Raw genomic sequence first — 15,872 nt, 5'->3', positions numbered from 1 at the left:
TATCATCGGAAACAGAATTAGCCCTCGACGTCTGAACAACTTTTTTTGAAAAAATCCCTAAGCCACAAAATCCCTAAGGTCACAATTTCTGCTCAAAATCTGACGTTCTGCAATTCACTCAAAAATGTTGGCAAACTGTTGCAAGTGATCCCCTGAAATGTTTTTCGGTGGAAACAGATTGGTTTTTATCGTTGGAAACAGAATTAATCCTCGACGTCTGAACAACTTTTTTTGAAAAAATCCCTAAACCGCGCGGTCACAATTTCTGCTCAAAATCTGACGTTCTGCAATTCACTCAAAAATGTTGGCAAACTGTTGCAAGTGATTCCCTGAAATGTTTTTTTGGTGGAAATAGATGGGTTTTTATCATCGGAAACAGAATTAGCCCTTGACGTCTGAACAACTTTTTTTGAAAAAATCCCTAAGCCGCGCGGTCACGATTTCTGCTCAAAATCTGACGTTCTGCACTTCACTCAAAAATGTTGGCAAACTGTTGCAAGTGATCCCCTGAAAGATTTTTCGGTGGAAACAGATGGGTTTTTATCATCGGAAACAGAATTAGCCCTCGACGTCTGAACAACTTTTATTGAAAAAATCCCTAAGCCGCGCGGTCACAATTTCTGCTCAAAATCTGACGTTCTGCAATTCACTCAAAAATGTTGGCAAACTGTTGCAAGTGATTCCCTGAAATGTTTTTCCTTGGAAACAGATGGGTTTTTATCATCGGAAACAGAATTAATCCTCGACGTCTGAACAACTTTTTTTGAAAAAATCCCTAAGCCGCGCGATCACAATTTCTGCTCAAAATCTGACTTTCTGCAATTCACTCAAAAATGTTGGCAAACTGTTGCAAGTGATCCCCTGAAATGTTTTTCGGTGGAAACAGATGGGTTTTTAGCATTGGAAACAGAATTAGCCCTTGACGTCTGAACAACTTTTTTTGAAAAAATCCCTAAGCCGCGCGGTCACGATTTCTGCTCAAAATCTGACGTTCTGCAATTCACTCAAAAATGTTGGCAAACTGTTGCAAGTGATCCCCTGAAAGATTTTTCGGTGGAAACAGATGGGTTTTTATCATCGGAAACAGAATTAGCCCTCGACGTCTGAACAACTTTTTTTGAAAAAATCCCTAAGCCGCGCGGTCACAATTTCTGCTCAAAATCTGACGTTCTGCAATTCACTCAAAAATGTTGGCAAACTGTTGCAAGTGATTCCCTGAAATGTTTTTCGGTGAAAACAGATGGGTTTTTATCATCGGAAACAGAATTTATCCTCGACGTCTGAACAACTTTTTTTGAAAAAATCCCTAAGCCGCGCGGTCACAATTTCTGCTCAAAATCTGACGTTCTGCAATTTACTCAAAAATGTTGGCAAACTGTTGCAAGTGATCCCCTGAAATGTTGTTCGGTGGAAACAGATGGGTTTTTAGCATTGGAAACAGAATTAGCCCTTTACGTCTGAACAACTTTTTTTGAAAAAATCCCTAAGCCGCGCGGTCACGATTTCTGCTCAAAATCTGACGTTCTGCAATTCACTCAAAAATGCTGGCAAACTGTTGCAAGTGATCCCCTGAAATGTTTTTGGGTGGAAACAGATGGGTTTTTATCATCGGAAACAGAATTAGCCCTTGACGTCTGATCAACTTTTTTTGAAAAAATCCCTAAGCCGCGCGGTCACAATTTCTGCTCAAAATCTGACGTTCTGCAATTCACTCAAAAATGTTGGCAAACTGTTGCAAGTGATTCCCTGAAATGTTTTTCGGTGGAAACAGATGGGTTTTTAGCATTGGAAACAGAATTAGCCCTTGACGTCTGAACAACTTTTTTTAAAAAAAATCCCTAAGCCGCGCGGTCACAATTTCTGCTCAAAATCTGACTTTCTGCAATTCACTCAAAAATGTTGGCAAACTGTTGCAAGTGATCCCCTGAAATGTTTTTCGGTGGAAACAGATGGGTTTTTAGCATTGGAAACAGAATTAGCCCTTGATGTCTGAACAACTTTTTTTGAAGAAATCCCTAAACCGCGCGGTCACAATTTCTGCTCAAAATCTGACGTTCTGCAATTCACTCAAAAATGTTGGCAAACTGTTGCAAGTGATTCCCTGAAATGTTTTTCGGTGGAAACAGATGGGTTTTTAGCATTGGAAACAGAATTAGCCCTTGACGTCTGAACAACTTTTTTAAAAAAAAAATCCCTAAGCCGCGCGGTCACAATTTCTGCTCAAAATCTGACTTTCTGCAATTCACTCAAAAATGTTGGCAAACTGTTGCAAGTGATCCCCTGAAATGTTTTTCGTTGGAAACAGATGGGTTTTTAGCATTGGAAACAGAATTAGCCCTTGACGTCTGAACAACTTTTTTTGAAAAAATCCCTAAGCCGCGCGGTCACAATTTCCGCTCAAAATCTGACGTTCTGCAATTCACTCAAAAATGTTGGCAAACTGTTGCAAGTGATTCCCTGAAATGTTTTTCGGTGGAAACAGATGGGTTTTTATCATCGGAAACAGAATTAATCCTCGACGTCTGAACAACTTTTTTTGAAAAAATCCGTAAGCCGCGCGGTCACGATTTCTGCTCAAAATCTGACGTTCTGCAATTCACTCAAAAATGTTGGCAAACTGTTGCAAGTGATCCCCTGAAAGATTTTTCGGTGGAAACAGATGGGTTTTTATCATCGGAAACAGAATTAGCCCTCGACGTCTGAACAACTTTTTTTGAAAAAATCCCTAAGCCACAAAATCCCTAAGGTCACAATTTCTGCTCAAAATCTGACGTTCTGCAATTCACTCAAAAATGTTGGCAAACTGTTGCAAGTGATTCCCTGAAATGTTTTTCGGTGGAAACAGATGGGTTTTTATCATCGGAAACAGAATTAATCCTCGACGTCTGAACAACTTTTTTTGAAAAAATCCCTAAGCCGCGCGGTCACAATTTCTGCTCAAAATCTGACTTTCTGCAATTCACTCAAAAATGTTGGCAAACTGTTGCAAGTGATCCCCTGAAATGTTTTTCGGTGGAAACAGATGGGTTTTTAGCATTGGAAACAGAATTAGCCCTTGACGTCTGAACAACTTTTTTTGAAAAAATCCCTAAGCCGCGCGGTCACGATTTCTGCTCAAAATCTGACGTTCTGCAATTCACTCAAAAATGTTGGCAAACTGTTGCAAGTGATCCCCTGAAAGATTTTTCGGTGGAAACAGATGGGTTTTTATCATCGGAAACAGAATTAGCCCTCGACGTCTGAACAACTTTTTTTGAAAAAATCCCTAAGCCACAAAATCCCTAAGGTCACAATTTCTGCTCAAAATCTGACGTTCTGCAATTCACTCAAAAATGTTGGCAAACTGTTGCAAGTGATCCCCTGAAATGTTTTTCGGTGGAAACAGATTGGTTTTTATCGTTGGAAACAGAATTAATCCTCGACGTCTGAACAACTTTTTTTGAAAAAATCCCTAAGCCGCGCGGTCACAATTTCTGCTCAAAATCTGACTTTCTGCAATTCACTCAAAAATGTTGGCAAACTGTTGCAAGTGATTCCCTGAAATGTTTTTCGGTGGAAACAGATGGGTTTTTATCATCGGAAACAGAATTAATCCTCGACGTCTGAACAACTTTTTTTGAAAAAATCCGTAAGCCGCGCGGTCACGATTTCTGCTCAAAATCTGACGTTCTGCAATTCACTCAAAAATGTTGGCAAACTGTTGCAAGTGATCCCCTGAAAGATTTTTCGGTGGAAACAGATGGGTTTTTATCATCGGAAACAGAATTAGCCCTCGACGTCTGAACAACTTTTTTTGAAAAAATCCCTAAGCCACAAAATCCCTAAGGTCACAATTTCTGCTCAAAATCTGACGTTCTGCAATTCACTCAAAAATGTTGGCAAACTGTTGCAAGTGATTCCCTGAAATGTTTTTCGGTGGAAACAGATGGGTTTTTATCATCGGAAACAGAATTAATCCTCGACGTCTGAACAACTTTTTTTGAAAAAATCCCTAAGCCGCGCGGTCACAATTTCTGCTCAAAATCTGACTTTCTGCAATTCACTCAAAAATGTTGGCAAACTGTTGCAAGTGATCCCCTGAAATGTTTTTCGGTGGAAACAGATGGGTTTTTAGCATTGGAAACAGAATTAGCCCTTGACGTCTGAACAACTTTTTTTGAAAAAATCCCTAAGCCGCGCGGTCACGATTTCTGCTCAAAATCTGACGTTCTGCAATTCACTCAAAAATGTTGGCAAACTGTTGCAAGTGATTCCCTGAAATGTTTTTCGGTGGAAACAGATGGGTTTTTATCATCGGACACAGAATTAGCCCTCGACGTCTGAACAACTTTTTTTGAAAAAATTCCTAAGCCGCGCGGTCACAATTTCTGCTCAAAATCTGACGTTCTGCAATTCACTCAAAAATGTTGGCAAACTGTTGCAAGTGATTCCCTGAAATGTTTTTCGGTGAAAACAGATGGGTTTTTATCATCGGAAACAGAATTTATCCTCGACGTCTGAACAACTTTTTTTGAAAAAATCCCTAAGCCGCGCGGTCACAATTTCTGCTCTAAATCTGACTTTCTGCAATTTACTCAAAAATGTTGGCAAACTGTTGCAAGTGATCCCCTGAAATGTTGTTCGGTGGAAACAGATGGGTTTTTAGCATTGGAAACAGAATTAGCCCTTTACGTCTGAACAACTTTTTTTGAAAAAATCCCTAAGCCGCGCGGTCACGATTTCTGCTCAAAATCTGACGTTCTGCAATTCACTCAAAAATGCTGGCAAACTGTTGCAAGTGATCCCCTGAAATGTTTTTGGGTGGAAACAGATGGGTTTTTATCATCGGAAACAGAATTAGCCCTTGACGTCTGATCAACTTTTTTTGAAAAAATCCCTAAGCCGCGCGGTCACAATTTCTGCTCAAAATCTGACGTTCTGCAATTCACTCAAAAATGTTGGCAAACTGTTGCAAGTGATTCCCTGAAATGTTTTTCGGTGGAAACAGATGGGTTTTTAGCATTGGAAACAGAATTAGCCCTTGACGTCTGAACAACTTTTTTTTAAAAAAATCCCTAAGCCGCGCGGTCACAATTTCTGCTCAAAATCTGACTTTCTGCAATTCACTCAAAAATGTTGGCAAACTGTTGCAAGTGATCCCCTGAAATGTTTTTCGGTGGAAACAGATGGGTTTTTAGCATTGGAAACAGAATTAGCCCTTGATGTCTGAACAACTTTTTTTGAAGAAATCCCTAAACCGCGCGGTCACAATTTCTGCTCAAAATCTGACGTTCTGCAATTCACTCAAAAATGTTGGCAAACTGTTGCAAGTGATTCCCTGAAATGTTTTTCGGTGGAAACAGATGGGTTTTTAGCATTGGAAACAGAATTAGCCCTTGACGTCTGAACAACTTTTTTTAAAAAAAAATCCCTAAGCCGCGCGGTCACAATTTCTGCTCAAAATCTGACTTTCTGCAATTCACTCAAAAATGTTGGCAAACTGTTGCAAGTGATCCCCTGAAATGTTTTTCGTTGGAAACAGATGGGTTTTTAGCATTGGAAACAGAATTAGCCCTTGACGTCTGAACAACTTTTTTTGAAAAAATCCCTAAGCCGCGCGGTCACAATTTCCGCTCAAAATCTGACGTTCTGCAATTCACTCAAAAATGTTGGCAAACTGTTGCAAGTGATTCCCTGAAATGTTTTTCGGTGGAAACAGATGGGTTTTTATCATCGGAAACAGAATTAATCCTCGACGTCTGAACAACTTTTTTTGAAAAAATCCGTAAGCCGCGCGGTCACGATTTCTGCTCAAAATCTGACGTTCTGCAATTCACTCAAAAATGTTGGCAAACTGTTGCGAGTGATCCCCTGAAAGGTTTATCGGTGGAAACAGATGGGTTTTTATCATCGGAAACAGAATTAGCCCTCGACGTCTGAACAACTTTTTTTGAAAAAATCCCTAAGCCACAAAATCCCTAAGGTCACAATTTCTGCTCAAAATCTGACGTTCTGCAATTCACTCAAAAATGTTGGCAAACTGTTGCAAGTGATTCCCTGAAATGTTTTTCGGTGGAAACAGATGGGTTTTTATCATCGGAAACAGAATTAATCCTCGACGTCTGAACAACTTTTTTTGAAAAAATCCCTAAACCGCGCGGTCACAATTTCTGCTCAAAATCTGACTTTCTGCAATTCACTCAAAAATGTTGGCAAACTGTTGCAAGTGATCCCCTGAAATGTTTTTCGGTGGAAACAGATGGGTTTTTAGCATTGGAAACAGAATTAGCCCTTGACGTCTGAACAACTTTTTTTGAAAAAATCCCTAAGCCGCGCGGTCACGATTTCTGCTCAAAATCTGACGTTCTGCAATTCACTCAAAAATGTTGGCAAACTGTTGCAAGTGATCCCCTGAAAGATTTTTCGGTGGAAACAGATGGGTTTTTATCATCGGAAACAGAATTAGCCCTCGACGTCTGAACAACTTTTTTTGAAAAAATCCCTAAGCCACAAAATCCCTAAGGTCACAATTTCTGCTCAAAATCTGACGTTCTGCAATTCACTCAAAAATGTTGGCAAACTGTTGCAAGTGATCCCCTGAAATGTTTTTCGGTGGAAACAGATGGGTTTTTATCATCGGAAACAGAATTAATCCTCGACGTCTGAACAACTTTTTTTGAAAAAATCCCTAAGCCGCGCGGTCACAATTTCTGCTCAAAATCTGACTTTCTGCAATTCACTCAAAAATGTTGGCAAACTGTTGCAAGTGATCCCCTGAAATGTTTTTCGGTGGAAACAGATGGGTTTTTAGCATTGGAAACAGAATTAGCCCTTGACGTCTGAACAACTTTTTTTGAAAAAATCCCTAAGCCGCGCGGTCACGATTTCTGCTCAAAATCTGACGTTCTGCAATTCACTCAAAAATGTTGGCAAACTGTTGCAAGTGATCCCCTGAAAGATTTTTCGGTGGAAACAGATGGGTTTTTATCATCGGAAACAGAATTAGCCCTCGACGTCTGAACAACTTTTTTTGAAAAAATCCCTAAGCCACAAAATCCCTAAGGTCACAATTTCTGCTCAAAATCTGACGTTCTGCAATTCACTCAAAAATGTTGGCAAACTGTTGCAAGTGATCCCCTGAAATGTTTTTCGGTGGAAACAGATTGGTTTTTATCGTTGGAAACAGAATTAATCCTCGACGTCTGAACAACTTTTTTTGAAAAAATCCCTAAGCCGCGCGGTCACAATTTCTGCTCAAAATCTGACTTTCTGCAATTCACTCAAAAATGTTGGCAAACTGTTGCAAGTGATCCCCTGAAATGTTTTTGGGTGGAAACAGATGGGTTTTTATCATCGGAAACAGAATTAGCCCTCGACGTCTGAACAACTTTTTTTGAAAAAATTCCTAAACCGCGCGGTCACAATTTCTGCTCAAAATCTGACGTTCTGCAATTCACTCAAAAATGTTGGCAAACTGTTGCAAGTGATTCCCTGAAATGTTTTTCGGTGGAAACAGATGGGTTTTTATCATCGGAAACAGAATTAATCCTCGACGTCTGAACAACTTTTTTTGAAAAAATCCCTAAGCCGCGCGGTCACAATTTCTGCTCAAAATCTGACTTTCTGCAATTCACTCAAAAATGTTGGCAAACTGTTGCAAGTGATCCCCTGAAATGTTTTTCGGTGGAAACAGATGGGTTTTTAGCATTGGAAACAGAATTAGCCCTTGACGTCTGAACAACTTTTTTTGAAAAAATCCCTAAGCCGCGCGGTCACGATTTCTGCTCAAAATCTGACGTTCTGCAATTCACTCAAAAATGTTGGCAAACTGTTGCAAGTGATCCCCTGAAAGATTTTTCGGTGGAAACAGATGGGTTTTTATCATCGGAAACAGAATTAGCCCTCGACGTCTGAACAACTTTTTTTGAAAAAATCCCTAAGCCACAAAATCCCTAAGGTCACAATTTCTGCTCAAAATCTGACGTTCTGCAATTCACTCAAAAATGTTGGCAAACTGTTGCAAGTGATCCCCTGAAATGTTTTTCGGTGGAAACAGATTGGTTTTTATCGTTGGAAACAGAATTAATCCTCGACGTCTGAACAACTTTTTTTGAAAAAATCCCTAAGCCGCGCGGTCACAATTTCTGCTCAAAATCTGACTTTCTGCAATTCACTCAAAAATGTTGGCAAACTGTTGCAAGTGATCCCCTGAAATGTTTTTGGGTGGAAACAGATGGGTTTTTATCATCGGAAACAGAATTAGCCCTCGACGTCTGAACAACTTTTTTTGAAAAAATTCCTAAACCGCGCGGTCACAATTTCTGCTCAAAATCTGACGTTCTGCAATTCACTCAAAAATGTTGGCAAACTGTTGCAAGTGATTCCCTGAAATGTTTTTTGGTGGAAACAGATGGGTTTTTATCATCGGAAACAGAATTAGCGCTTGACGTCTGAACAACTTTTTTTGAAAAAATCCCTAAGCCGCGCGGTCACGATTTCTGCTCAAAATCTGACGTTCTGCAATTCACTCAAAAATGTTGGCAAACTGTTGCAAGTGATTCCTTAAATGTTTTTTGGTGGAAACAGATGGGTTTTTATCATCGGAAACAGAATTAGCGCTTGACGTCTGAACAACTTTTTTTGAAAAAATCCCTAAGCCGCGCGGTCACAATTTCTGCTCAAAATCTGACGTTCTGCAATTCACTCAAAAATGTTGGCAAACTGTTGCAAGTGATTCCCTGAAATGTTTTTTGGTGGAAACAGATGGGTTTTTATCATCGGAAACAGAATTAGCGCTTGACGTCTGAACAACTTTTTTTGAAAAAATCCCTAAGCCGCGCGGTCACGATTTCTGCTCAAAATCTGACGTTCTGCAATTCACTCAAAAATGTTGGCAAACTGTTGCAAGTGATCCCCTGAAATGTTTTTCGGTGGAAACAGATGGGTTTTTAGCATTGGAAACAGAATTAGCCCTTAACGTCTGAACAACTTTTTTTGAAAAAATCCCTAAGCCGCGCGGTCACGATTTCTGCTCAAAATCTGACGTTCTGCAATTCACTCAAAAATGTTGGCAAACTGTTGCAAGTGATCCCCTGAAAGATTTTTCGGTGGAAACAGATGGGTTTTTATCATCGGAAACAGAATTAGCCCTCGACGTCTGAACAACTTTTTTTGAAAAAATCCCTAAGCCACAAAATCCCTAAGGTCACAATTTCTGCTAAAAATCTGACGTTCTGCAATTCACTCAAAAATGTTGGCAAACTGTTGCAAGTGATCCCCTGAAATGTTTTTCGGTGGAAACAGATTGGTTTTTATCGTTGGAAACAGAATTAATCCTCGACGTCTGAACAACTTTTTTTGAAAAAATCCCTAAACCGCGCGGTCACAATTTTTGCTCAAAATCTGACGTTCTGCAATTCACTCAAAAATGTTGGCAAACTGTTGCAAGTGATTCCCTGAAATGTTTTTTTGGTGGAAATAGATGGGTTTTTATCATCGGAAACAGAATTAGCGCTTGACGTCTGAACAACTTTTTTTGAAAAAATCCCTAAGCCGCGCGGTCACGATTTCTGCTCAAAATCTGACGTTCTGCAATTCACTCAAAAATGTTGGCAAACTGTTGCAAGTGATCCCCTGAAAGATTTTTCGGTGGAAACAGATGGGTTTTTATCATCGGAAACAGAATTAGCCCTCGACGTCCGAACAACTTTTATTGAAAAAATCCCTAAGCCGCGCGGTCACAATTTCTGCTCAAAATCTGACGTTCTGCAATTCACTCAAAAATGTTGGCAAACTGTTGCAAGTGATTCCCTGAAATGTTTTTCCTTGGAAACAGATGGGTTTTTATCATCGGAAACAGAATTAATCCTCGACGTCTGAACAACTTTTTTTGAAAAAATCCCTAAGCCGCGCGGTCACGATTTCTGCTCAAAATCTGACGTTCTGCAATTCACTCAAAAATGTTGGCAAACTGTTGCAAGTGATCCCCTGAAAGATTTTTCGGTGGAAACAGATGGGTTTTTATCATCGGAAACAGAATTAGCCCTCGACGTCTGAACAACTTTTTTTGAAAAAATCCCTAAGCCGCGCGGTCACAATTTCTGCTCAAAATCTGACGTTCTGCAATTCACTCAAAAATGTTGGCAAACTGTTGCAAGTGATTCCCTGAAATGTTTTTCGGTGAAAACAGATGGGTTTTTATCATCGGAAACAGAATTAATCCTCGACGTCTGAACAACCTTTTTTGAAAAAATCCCTAAGCCGCGCGGTCACAATTTCTGCTAAAAATCTGACGTTCTGCAATTTACTCAAAAATGTTGGCAAACTGTTGCAAGTGATCCCCTGAAATGTTGTTCGGTGGAAACAGATGGGTTTTTAGCATTGGAAACAGAATTAGCCCTTTACGTCTGAACAACTTTTTTTGAAAAAATCCCTAAGCCGCGCGGTCACAATTTCTGCTCAAAATCTGACGTTCTGCAATTCACTCAAAAATGTTGGCAAACTGTTGCAAGTGATTCCCTGAAATGTTTTTCGGTGGAAACAGATGGGTTTTTAGCATTGGAAACAGAATTAGCCCTTGACGTCTGAACACCTTTTTTTAAAAAAAATCCCTAAGCCGCGCGGTCACAATTTCTGCTCAAAATCTGACTTTCTGCAATTCACTCAAAAATGTTGGCAAACTGTTGCAAGTGATCCCCTGAAATGTTTTTCGGTGGAAACAGATGGGTTTTTAGCATTGGAAACAGAATTAGCCCTTGACGTCTGAACAACTTTTTTTGAAAAAATCCCTAAACCGCGCGGTCACAATTTCCGCTCAAAATCTGACGTTCTGCAATTCACTCAAAAATGTTGGCAAACTGTTGCAAGCGATTCCCTGAAATGTTTTTCGGTGGAAACAGATGGGTTTTTAGCATTGGAAACAGAATTAATCCTCGACGTCTGAAAAACTTTTTTTTAAAAAAATCCCTAAGCCGCGCGGTCACGATTTCTGCTCAAAATCTGACGTTCTGCAATTCACTCAAAAATGTTGGCAAACTGTTGCAAGTGATCCCCTGAAAGATTTTTCGGTGGAAACAGATGGGTTTTTATCATCGGAAACAGAATTAGCCCTCGACGTCTGAACAACTTTTTTTGAAAAAATCCCTAAGCCGCGCGGTCACAATTTCTGCTCAAAATCTGACGTTCTGCAATTCACTCAAAAATGTTGGCAAACTGTTGCAAGTGATTCCCTGAAATGTTTTTCGGTGAAAACAGATGGGTTTTTATCATCGGAAACAGAATTAATCCTCGACGTCTGAACAACTTTTTTTGAAAAAATCCCTAAGCCGCGCGGTCACAATTTCTGCTAAAAATCTGACGTTCTGCAATTTACTCAAAAATGTTGGCAAACTGTTGCAAGTGATCCCCTGAAATGTTGTTCGGTGGAAACAGATGGGTTTTTAGCATTGGAAACAGAATTAGCCCTTTACGTCTGAACAACTTTTTTTGAAAAAATCCCTAAGCCGCGCGGTCACGATTTCTGCTCAAAATCTGACGTTCTGCAATTCACTCAAAAATGCTGGCAAACTGTTGCAAGTGATCCCCTGAAATGTTTTTGGGTGGAAACAGATGGGTTTTTATCATCGGAAACAGAATTAGCCCTTGACGTCTGATCAACTTTTTTTGAAAAAATCCCTAAGCCGCGCGGTCACAATTTCTGCTCAAAATCTGACGTTCTGCAATTCACTCAAAAATGTTGGCAAACTGTTGCAAGTGATTCCCTGAAATGTTTTTCGGTGGAAACAGATGGGTTTTTAGCATTGGAAACAGAATTAGCCCTTGACGTCTGAACAACTTTTTTTAAAAAAAATCCCTAAGCCGCGCGGTCACAATTTCTGCTCAAAATCTGACTTTCTGCAATTCACTCAAAAATGTTGGCAAACTGTTGCAAGTGATCCCCTGAAATGTTTTTCGGTGGAAACAGATGGGTTTTTAGCATTGGAAACAGAATTAGCCCTTGATGTCTGAACAACTTTTTTTGAAAAAATCCCTAAACCGCGCGGTCACAATTTCTGCTCAAAATCTGACGTTCTGCAATTCACTCAAAAATGTTGGCAAACTGTTGCAAGTGATTCCCTGAAATGTTTTTCGGTGGAAACAGATGGGTTTTTAGCATTGGAAACAGAATTAGCCCTTGACGTCTGAACAACTTTTTTTTAAAAAAATCCCTAAGCCGCGCGGTCACAATTTCTGCTCAAAATCTGACTTTCTGCAATTCACTCAAAAATGTTGGCAAACTGTTGCAAGTGATCCCCTGAAATGTTTTTCGGTGGAAACAGATGGGTTTTTAGCATTGGAAACAGAATTAGCCCTTGACGTCTGAACAACTTTTTTTGAAAAAATCCCTAAGCCGCGCGGTCACAATTTCCGCTCAAACTCTGACGTTCTGCAATTCACTCAAAAATGTTGGCAAACTGTTGCAAGTGATTCCCTGAAATGTTTTTCGGTGGAAACAGATGGGTTTTTAGCATTGGAAACAGAATTAGCCCTTGACGTCTGAACAACTTTTTTTAAAAAAAATCCCTAAGCCGCGCGGTCACAATTTCTGCTCAAAATCTGACTTTCTGCAATTCACTCAAAAATGTTGGCAAACTGTTGCAAGTGATCCCCTGAAATGTTTTTCGGTGGAAACAGATGGGTTTTTAGCATTGGAAACAGAATTAGCCCTTGATGTCTGAACAACTTTTTTTGAAAAAATCCCTAAACCGCGCGGTCACAATTTCTGCTCAAAATCTGACGTTCTGCAATTCACTCAAAAATGTTGGCAAACTGTTGCAAGTGATTCCCTGAAATGTTTTTCGGTGGAAACAGATGGGTTTTTAGCATTGGAAACAGAATTAGCCCTTGACGTCTGAACAACTTTTTTTTAAAAAAATCCCTAAGCCGCGCGGTCACAATTTCTGCTCAAAATCTGACTTTCTGCAATTCACTCAAAAATGTTGGCAAACTGTTGCAAGTGATCCCCTGAAATGTTTTTCGGTGGAAACAGATGGGTTTTTAGCATTGGAAACAGAATTAGCCCTTGACGTCTGAACAACTTTTTTTGAAAAAATCCCTAAGCCGCGCGGTCACAATTTCCGCTCAAACTCTGACGTTCTGCAATTCACTCAAAAATGTTGGCAAACTGTTGCAAGTGATTCCCTGAAATGTTTTTCGGTGGAAACAGATGGGTTTTTATCATCGGAAACAGAATTAATCCTCGACGTCTGAACAACTTTTTTTGAAAAAATCCCTAAGCCGCGCGGTCACAATTTCTGCTCAAAATCTGACTTTCTGCAATTCACTCAAAAATGTTGGCAAACTGTTGCAAGTGATCCCCTGAAATGTTTTTCGGTGGAAACAGATGGGTTTTTAGCATTGGAAACAGAATTAGCCCTTGACGTCTGAACAACTTTTTTTGAAAAAATCCCTAAGCCGCGCGGTCACAATTTCCGCTCAAACTCTGACGTTCTGCAATTCACTCAAAAATGTTGGCAAACTGTTGCAAGTGATTCCCTGAAATGTTTTTCGGTGGAAACAGATGGGTTTTTATCATCGGAAACAGAATTAATCCTCGACGTCTGAACAACTTTTTTTGAAAAAATCCCTAAGCCGCGCGGTCACAATTTCTGCTCAAAATCTGACTTTCTGCAATTCACTCAAAAATGTTGGCAAACTGTTGCAAGTGATCCCCTGAAATGTTTTTCGGTGGAAACAGATGGGTTTTTAGCATTGGAAACAGAATTAGCCCTTGACGTCTGAACAACTTTTTTTGAAAAAATCCCTAAGCCGCGCGGTCACGATTTCTGCTCAAAATCTGACGTTCTGCAATTCACTCAAAAATGTTGGCAAACTGTTGCAAGTGATCCCCTGAAAGATTTTTCGGTGGAAACAGATGGGTTTTTATCATCGGAAACAGAATTAGCCCTCGACGTCTGAACAACTTTTTTTGAAAAAATCCCTAAGCCACAAAATCCCTAAGGTCACAATTTCTGCTCAAAATCTGACGTTCTGCAATTCACTCAAAAATGTTGGCAAACTGTTGCAAGTGATCCCCTGAAATGTTTTTTGGTGGAAACAGATGGGTTTTTATCATCGGAAACAGAATTAGCCCTTAACGTCTGAACAACTTTTTTTGAAAAAATCCCTAAGCCGCGCGGTCACGATTTCTGCTCAAAATCTGACGTTCTGCAATTCACTCAAAAATGTTGGCAAACTGTTGCAAGTGATCCCCTGAAAGGTTTTTCGGTGGAAACAGATGGGTTTTTATCATCGGAAACAGAATTAGCCCTCGACGTCTGAACAACTTTTTTTGAAAAAATCCCTAAGCCACAAAATCCCTAAGGTCACAATTTCTGCTCAAAATCTGACGTTCTGCAATTCACTCAAAAATGTTGGCAAACTGTTGCAAGTGATCCCCTGAAATGTTTTTCGGTGGAAACAGATTGGTTTTTATCGTTGGAAACAGAATTAATCCTCGACGTCTGAACAACTTTTTTTGAAAAAATCCCTAAGCCAGAAAATCCCTAAGGTCACAATTTCTGCTCAAAATCTGACGTTCTGCAATTCACTCAAAAATGTTGGCAAACTGTTGCAAGTGATTCCCTGAAATGTTTTTTGGTGGAAACAGATGGGTTTTTATCATCGGAAACAGAATTAATCCTCGACGTCTGAACAACTTTTTTTGAAAAAATCCCTAAGCAGCGCGGTCACAATTTCTGCTCAAAATCTGACTTTCTGCAATTCACTCAAAAATGTTGGCAAACTGTTGCAAGTGATCCCCTGAAATGTTTTTCGGTGGAAACAGATGGGTTTTTAGCATTGGAAACAGAATTAGCCCTTGACGTCTGAACAACTTTTTTTGAAAAAATCCCTAAGCCGCGCGGTCACGATTTCTGCTCAAAATCTGACGTTCTGCAATTCACTCAAAAATGTTGGCAAACTGTTGCAAGTGATCCCCTGAAAGATTTTTTGGTGGAAACAGATGGGTTTTTATCATCGGAAACAGAATTAGCCCTCGACGTCTGAACAACTTTTTTTGAAAAAATCCCTAAGCCACAAAATCCCTAAGGTCACAATTTCTGCTCAAAATCTGACGTTCTGCAATTCACTCAAAAATGTTGGCAAACTGTTGCAAGTGATCCCCTGAAATGTTTTTCGGTGGAAACAGATTGGTTTTTATCGTTGGAAACAGAATTAATCCTCGACGTCTGAACAACTTTTTTTGAAAAAATCCCTAAACCGCGCGGTCACAATTTCTGCTCAAAATCTGACGTTCTGCAATTCACTCAAAAATGTTGGCAAACTGTTGCAAGTGATTCCCTGAAATGTTTTTTTGGTGGAAATAGATGGGTTTTTATCATCGGAAACAGAATTAGCGCTTGACGTCTGAACAACTTTTTTTGAAAAAATCCCTAAGCCGCGCGGTCACGATTTCTGCTCAAAATCTGACGTTCTGCAATTCACTCAAAAATGTTGGCAAACTGTTGCAAGTGATCCCCTGAAAGATTTTTCGGTGGAAACAGATGGGTTTTTATCATCGGAAACAGAATTAGCCCTCGACGTCTGAACAACTTTTATTGAAAAAATCCCTAAGCCGCGCGGTCACAATTTCTGCTCAAAATCTGACGTTCTGCAATTCACTCAAAAATGTTGGCAAACTGTTGCAAGTGATTCCCTGAAATGTTTTTCCTTGGAAACAGATGGGTTTTTATCATCGGAAACAGAATTAATCCTCGACGTCTGAACAACTTTTTTTGAAAAAATCCCTAAGCCGCGCGATCACGATTTCTGCTCAAAATCTGACTTTCTGCAATTCACTCAAAAATGTTGGCAAACTGTTGCAAGTAATCCCCTGAAATGTTTTTCGGTGGAAA

The sequence above is a fragment of the Podarcis liolepis genome (assembly GCF_965112155.1).
Source record: "Podarcis liolepis genome assembly, contig: HAP1_SCAFFOLD_22, whole genome shotgun sequence".
In the NCBI taxonomy this organism is placed as follows: Eukaryota; Metazoa; Chordata; class Lepidosauria; order Squamata; family Lacertidae; genus Podarcis; species Podarcis liolepis.
This window is presented reverse-complemented; position numbering follows the sequence as displayed.